This window comes from Mustela nigripes, chromosome 1, assembly GCF_022355385.1.
Source record: "Mustela nigripes isolate SB6536 chromosome 1, MUSNIG.SB6536, whole genome shotgun sequence".
In the NCBI taxonomy this organism is placed as follows: Eukaryota; Metazoa; Chordata; class Mammalia; order Carnivora; family Mustelidae; genus Mustela; species Mustela nigripes.
In genome coordinates, this window is record NC_081557.1 from 89,558,917 (window position 1) to 89,566,395 (window position 7,479).

Below are 7,479 nucleotides of genomic sequence, written 5' to 3' on the forward strand. Positions count from 1 at the left end.
GGTGGGGGGGGGGGGGGGGGTGGGGGGGGGGGGGGGGGGGGGGGGGCCGGCTCGTGATTCCTCTTTTCCAGCCTTTGAACCAGCCCCACAGCTCCCTGCAGGTCTGAGAACTAGCCAGGAGGTGGCAGCATTTCACTTCAGTTTATGGGCCCTCAGCCTCCCTCCCCAAGCTGCTGTCAGAACCCAGGCCCCATAGCCTTTCCACAAGGGAAGCCCCTTTCTCCACTCCTTGTGCATTAGCTAAGTAGACTTTGCCCTAGACTGTGGAATGTGTGATTACAAGGCCGGCAGTCCCCCTGCCAAGAAGAACGAGAGGCTTGCTGCTCACCCGCCCCACACCCTGCCCGCCTGGCACAGGGGCTGCAGGGTGGGGCACGGGAAGGGTCTCCTCCAAGTGGCGGGCTGCTGCCCTTGGGCTCTCCTTGCAGGAGGGCATGCCGAGGGAGGGGGCCTGGTGGGCATGTCAGGTTGAGTTCTGCAACCCCTGAACGTCGAGGGTAATCTGTACAGGGCAGGACACCAAGCCAAATGGTAGGTACATGGAAAGTCAGAGTCCTCAAAATCCAAGACAAGAGAATACTAAGAACCAGAGTCCCTTGACTTCCTTTAGCCTCAGATTTCCTGACTGCACAGTGGGGAGATCCGTATCTTGTCCTGGTGGACTCTGCGGGGAGATTAGAAGGGGAAAAGCTGGGGCCAGGAACGCCTGTCCGGAGGGGGCGGGGTCTTACCACCAAATCCTCAAATTGCTTCCCAGGAGGGACCCAGGCAGTTTTATCTTTCTGAGTATTGACTATTAAGTTTGAAAACGAGCTGTTGTTCAGCCACATAAATGAGGGAGATAAACACTAATTGCTGGGTGCCGTGCCAGCTCCTGGTTCCTAATCCATCACCCTGCCAAGGCGAAGGCTGAGAAGGGCAAATGCAAGGAGGAGGGGGTAGGGATGAGGGTCGTGGGAATCACTAACCCATCTTGCAGGAGGGAGAGTGGTGGGGAGGCAGGAACCCTCCCCAGGGGCTGAGAACGATGCCCCAGTCCCTAGGGCTCTCCAGGGAGGACAGAAGCCAGGCTGGGGAGGATGGGGAGGTCTTTGGTTCGTACGTGGTGAAGAAATTATCCTAAGTGACCTGATAAATTGTTTCTCCACTGCTTTCATGGTTGGCCTTGGAGGGCAAACTGCATTTCTCTGAGGTTGGTTCCATCCTCATGTTAAGACCCTCGATGAGCAGCAAACCCTGGTCCTTACTGGCCCCTTGGCGAGGGCAGAGCTGTCGGTGGAAGGCGTGGCCTTGAGAGCCTGTCCCTGAGAAGGACTCATGCTTATTCCTTGGGAGGTGAGGCTGTGGGTCTTTGATGGCTCAGGTGGGGACCTGCCAAGAGGGCGATGGGACTGGATGACCAGAAGGCCAGTGTTGGGTCCACTGTGCAAGGCCAGGAGAGAGAAGGGCTGGGGTGAGGGTTCAGGATGGTGGGACAGAGGGGGCTTCCTCGTGGAGTCCCAAATCTTCATGGTGTGCCAGGACCTCAGCATGGGGAGACAGGAGGCACTGCTCTCCATGGACCTTACAGCCCATTTGGGAAGCCAAGCATAATAAATGAACATGGGCTGATTTGGATGCGATAAGCACCCTGCAGAGGACCATGGGGAGCAGGGCTGAGGGAGGAGGGTTCTCCTGGTGGGTGGGGGCGGTGGACCTGGGGGTGAAGATCGTCCAACAGGGGACCTGCATTGGAGAGTGTGTTCTGCAAGTGTGGGGAGGGCAGGAGCCAGCCGGCTGGGGGTGCTGAGGAGGGGACATTGGGTGGCAGTGAGGCAGGCAGGGTCCCATCACACAGCACCCCATGAAGAGTTGGGGTTTCCTGTAAAGGTGGCATTGCCACTGCAGGCCGGTGAAGTTCAGTGCCCTAAGAAGAGTGCTCTGGGATGGATGGGGGTGATGCTAGAGCGGAGAGTGACGGTCCAGCTGGGCAACGATGGCAGCCAGAGACGTGGAGGAGCGGGCTGACTATGGCAGGTGGAGGTGCCAGTGGCGTTCCAGGCGGAGGAACAGGTGGAGACATGGGGGCAAGGGGTATAGGAAGACGGGGCAGTTTGGGGAACTGGCTGAGAGCAGAAGGCCCCTGGGGGGCGGGGAGCTGGGTGGGAGAACACGTCCCAGCTGCAGGGGGAGGGGAGCCACGGCTCATCTGTGCAGGTTATGGCGCGGGAAGGTCTCTGGCCACAGGGCCTAGAAGCAGAGAAGGCGCGTTTGGGTGATGACCCCAGAGACCGCCCCTTGCCTGTCTGTCTTCCTGGGAGGCCGGGTGCAGTCCTTAATCTGAATCCTAACACTGCCAGTGAGCAGGTGGATCAGTAGAACTAGTTCTTTATTCTTCCTGGTTCTTGGTTTTCTCACCTGTATGATGGGGTTCATAATAGAGCCCATTTGGGGTTTTTGTGAAGATCAAATGTGAAGAAGCTAGTAAAGGGTCACCAGAGTGACTGGCACTTTGTGTCACCTGATAAATAAGAGCTCAGGTGCCGAGAATAGGACAAAGGGCGGGCCCTTTACCCCCGCCTTTGCCCATTCTCTGCTGACCCCTGCTTTCGCTGCTGGTGGAAGCAGAATTCAAGCTCAGCATCCCAGGGAAGGGATCATCCTTCCCTGAGGATGAGCATTCCGCTCATCCAGCAGGACCAGCTGGCTCTGGTTCGGGGCCGGCTGAGTTGGGGTCCTGCCTCCCCCCGGGTAGATGGGCGGCCAGGGGCCCTCCCAGTGGCAGCTGGCAGGGTTACCAGCCCGCAGGAACGAAGCTAATGCTTGTCTTCCCCGCGTGCAGGGCCGGCTGCTACATGCACGGGTGGCCGGGGTAATTAATTTACACATTTCATCCTGCTTAAACTAATAAGCTGCTATATCCTCCTTCTTCGCTGAGCCCCAGACTTCATGCTGGGCCTGCCAGGGATGTCATCCAACCGTGATGGCCACCATTGCTGCCATCACACGGGCTCGGCCCAAGGCTCTGAGGCCCTGCGTCCACGTTCCGAGCCCGCTGCTCCAGGTCAGCTCAGAGGCCGTCTCAAGGTGTCCTAATCATCATCATGCTCATCTGGGAGGAGGAGGGGGACGGAGGAGTCCATCCCCACAGCCCTCTGTCCCAGTGGCTCCCCGTCCTGGAGCTATGGGGCCTGCCTGGTTCCAAGATGTTGGGAATCTGTAGATATCCCCAGTGACAGGGAGGAGAACAGTGACCAAGAAAGGCGGTGAGGGGGGATAACGCCGGATGTGTCCTGCTGTTGTGGAGAAAGGGGGACACGAATGTCCCCAACTGCTTGCAGGATGGAGTCTGGAGAGATACACAAGAGACTGGCTACCCTGGGGAGAAGCTGGGACCCTGCAGAGTAGAGTAGAGGGAGACTTCTGCCCCAGATCCTTCTGGACTCTTTGAGTCCCAAATGCTGTGAATGTATCACATATTCAAAATGCATCAGCTGTCCAAAAATCAATACAAATGTAATGTAAGTAAGCACCTGATTTGCACAGCCCGTGTTTGTGGCATCTCCCTGTGCACCCGGGAGGGAGGGTGCCAGAGAGTCGATCATGTCACTCCCTTCCAAGGGGGGAGGGCATGAGGTTGTCCTTGAAGAAGATAACCATTGGTGAAGCCAACACCCCGAAGTCCAGGCTCCCTGGGCTCAGGGAAGAATCCAAGTGGAGTTCAGGGCTTCCTGGAGGCAGGAGGCTTGAACCCTTTTGAAGGTCATGAAGGAGTTGACCAGATGGAGTGGAGAGGAAGGGCTGGATGGAGCTGAGGTGTGAGTTCCGATTCTGAAGGTTAAAACATGGGGTGCACTGGGGCCCTGGCGTCCGCGCCTGTAACGTGAGAAGAGTTTGCTCAGGGAGCCCCCAGAATGATCCCCAGCCCCCTATCACCATCCTGGAGCCCCTGGTAGGAGCTTTAGGACCCAGGTCTGTGCTGGCTGTGCTTTCCCAGAGAGGCTTTTTCCTGAGCTGAGGACAGAGTGCCAGCTCCTTCCGGCTGCCTCCCCCTACTTACGGATTCCATTTGTACGCTCCGATTCCAAATCCTGCAGGATTTAATATCCACTCTGTAATCTACTGGCACCAATAGGTATTATCTAACTAAACCTTAAATTGAAAATGCTAGGCTTCCATTTTCCCCACGCCGTCGGGAGAAGTCGGGGCGCTCTACGTCCGATGTAATTGACTCTTGAGCTAATTAAAGTGTGTTGCTCTGCTGTCCTCGGACCCGCAGCCTGCTCCCCCTCCCCCAACATGCCCCACGGTCCCACAACCAGGCGGGGACTCGGACGGGCCCGTAAGGTGGCCCCAAGGTCCACCCTGTGTCTATCCTAAGTATCTCTTGCTTTAAGTCCATTTTATTTCCTCCCCTGAGAGGTTACTGGTTGACTTGCATTTATTAGGCACTCAAAGTAGGCAGGGAAATAAAGAGATGCTAAACACCTAGTCAGGCTCTTCTAACCTCCCCCTCCCCATTTGCTATGATCGTTTTATAGGATGCCAGTTCCCAGGCCACATCGGTTCAGAGAGGAACCCGAGGGGATGGGGAGCATGGAGAGCAATGTTACAGATACTCACTCTTTGCTGGACACAAAATAACTCTTTTCAAAAAATGGAGCTTTTGGAGACAGTTGAAGATTCACATACGCAGCTGTAACAAATAACACAATGAGATCCCGTGTTGCCCCCGGTACCACCGTCTTGCAAAACCTCAGTACCTCAGTACGCTATCACGGCAGGCTGCGGACGGCGATGTGGTCCCGGGGCAGAGCAGTTCCTTGGTTTCCTTTCTCTTTTTATCTAATTAAATTTATTTATTTGAGAGAGAGAGAGAGAACATAGCACAGGGGTGGAGGGTGGTAGAAGGAGAAGCAGACTCCCCCACTGAGCAGGGAAGGGAGCCCGACACCAGGACCCTGGGATCATGACCTGAGCTGAAGGCAGATGCTTAATGGACTGAGCCACTCGGGTGCCCACTTGATTTCTACTCTTTCCATGAGGGTCTCTTCTGTTGTCCTTCCGTGGGGTTCCTTGCCTCCTCTTCCCCCCTCTTACCTGACCCCGGGCAACCACTGACCTGAGCTCTGTTTCTTTCATTTTGCTATTTCAAGAACACCAAACATATAGAACCACAGGGTGTGCTGCCTTTTGGGATTGGCTTGGAGGACTCCTGTGACGTGGTGAAGTCAGCATCACTCATTCACAGTTCACAGAAACGCAAGTTGAGGCCAGGGCCGTGAAGTGACCTGCAGGGGCGGGATTTGAACTCGGCTCTCCCTGGCCACCTCCGGCCCCCACCCCCCGCCCCAGGCTCACAGCTGTCATGCTGACTGGCGGGTGTTGTTAGAACGGATGGCTCTCAGTGCTCCCCGTGTCTGGGGGAGATGCCTCCGCACCCTGGAGGGTCTCAGGCCCAGAGGCAGGAGGGAGGATTCTCAGCCTGTCCCACCCAGCCTGATGCCTCAAAGGGCAGACAGAAGGGGCCCCCAGTCCCAGGCCCCCTGAGGGGGTGAGGCGGCGGGGGCAACAGGATTCCTGCGGACAGGTGGCTTCCCACCTTGTCTGGGGTCCTGGACTCAGGGGCGCTCCCCTGCTTGGCTTCACAACAGGCAGGTGGCCCTCCTTGGTGGGGGGTGGGGAGGCTCAGGCCCTGGAGCCCTCCCCCATTCCCCGGCCCACCTGCCCCTCCAAGTCCTACAGAGGCCTCGTGGCCTGAGACTGGGTGTCACGGCCCTCTAGTCAGGTCAGCCCCTGGGCCCCAACTGGTCAGCTCTGAAGCAATGTCACTGGCACAGCTAACCAAGCGTGGGATTGCTCGGAATGAGCGTCTCCCCGCTGGGCACCCCCTCCCGTCCACCAACTCTTACCTGGGTCCTGCTCCTGCCATGACCTGGCCCGGGGTCTGAGGGGGGTTACAAAGCCAGTACCCGTGGCTCCCACATCAGTGTGACGAGAACTTCATCTCCCCGCAGAGGCCTTCCCTTCTGCTCCCGAGGGAGGGGGATCTGGCTCTCTCTGCACCCAGGGGGAGAGGGTTGCTCCCGGGACTCAGCCCCGTGGTCCCTGGGCAGGCCTGGGCTTGTGCCTGAGGCTGTGAGTTGGGGAGGAAGGGGCCCCCGCTGGATCCCAGGAGTGGAGTTCCCCCGTGGTGAGCTAAGCCCCTCGGCATCAGGAGACTGCCATGGGGCAGAACAGGGGCCGGGGGAAGACCATGTTTACTCAATGAAAGAAATTTGCAGAAACTCTAAGTATCCAGCAGGAGCAGACTGCTTCGTGACGCGGTGGGGTGTCCCTGTCAGTGCGGTCACTCATTCATCCAACACACCCTGACTTTTCACCTTGGGAAGGCATGACTCCGCTGTGACTCTCCACTCCAGAATCCCACGGGTCTGGGGTCACACATCTTTAGCAAGTGCTCTGGACCTCAGTTGCCTCATCTGCAAAATGGGAATAATACCAGTTCCTTACCTGTCACAGCAGGGCCCAACTCTGCTTCCGATGATGCCCGCTGCACCCTGCCCGGCCTGTGCCTGACAAGACCCTCAGGCACTAACTCCTGTCAAAGTGCCACAAACACTCTCATTTCACCCTCAGGGCAAGTGTCTGCTTAGGTGGGAACCAGTATCATTCACCCCATCTTACAGGTGAGAAAACTGAGAGTCAGCGTGAGTCCCCAAACATTCGGAGCACCTGCCTCCTGCTGGCTTTGGAAGGCAGCCGTTCCCACATTCTTGGAACCTTCTAGACTCCAAGATACCGCAGACCCAAGGTTGTTCAATGAAAGTGGGACCCTGGGTGGGGGCTGAGGAAGGAAGAGGTCGTGCGGCTGCTGAGTGGGTCTGGGGGAGATGAACGCGGGTGGTCCTGGCAGCTTCTTCAGTGGACGCCCACACCTTTCCCTGGACCCGTGGGCGGAAGAAAACTGGAGGCATCTCTGCCCGGGGAAGGTGGCTGCATATGAGAAGGGAGTCACACAAGCACTCTTGATAAGCAGCAGGTAGCCCCGCACCCGCTAGCTAATGGGATTAATCTAACCGCACGGACGCAGCTGGGCAAAACCAAAACACAGAACCCAAGCTAAAGTACCCCACTTAACAGGGGAGCCCTGGGAGTCTCACAACACGTCACCTGACTGACTGGCCCGCTGCAGGGGTGAGGTCGGCAGGAGGCCACATGCGATGCCCAAGTGTGGCATGGAGGCCAAGGGGACCCTGGAGGAGGGCCAGGGACCAGGGTACTCAGGCAGCCATGGAGGGGGACAGGGCAGCATCTGAGGGTCATAGTGTCCAGTGGGTGGGGACATCCTGAAAGGCAGAGGCAGCTGCCATGCTCTGAAGAAGTGGGAGAGGCCCCTGCGTAGTCCCCTGTCAGTCCCACCTGAGAGAGGGTCCCAGCCCTGGGAACCCTACCCAGCGACATTCACAGAAAGAAAGCCGGGTCTTTATCTAGCTCTGC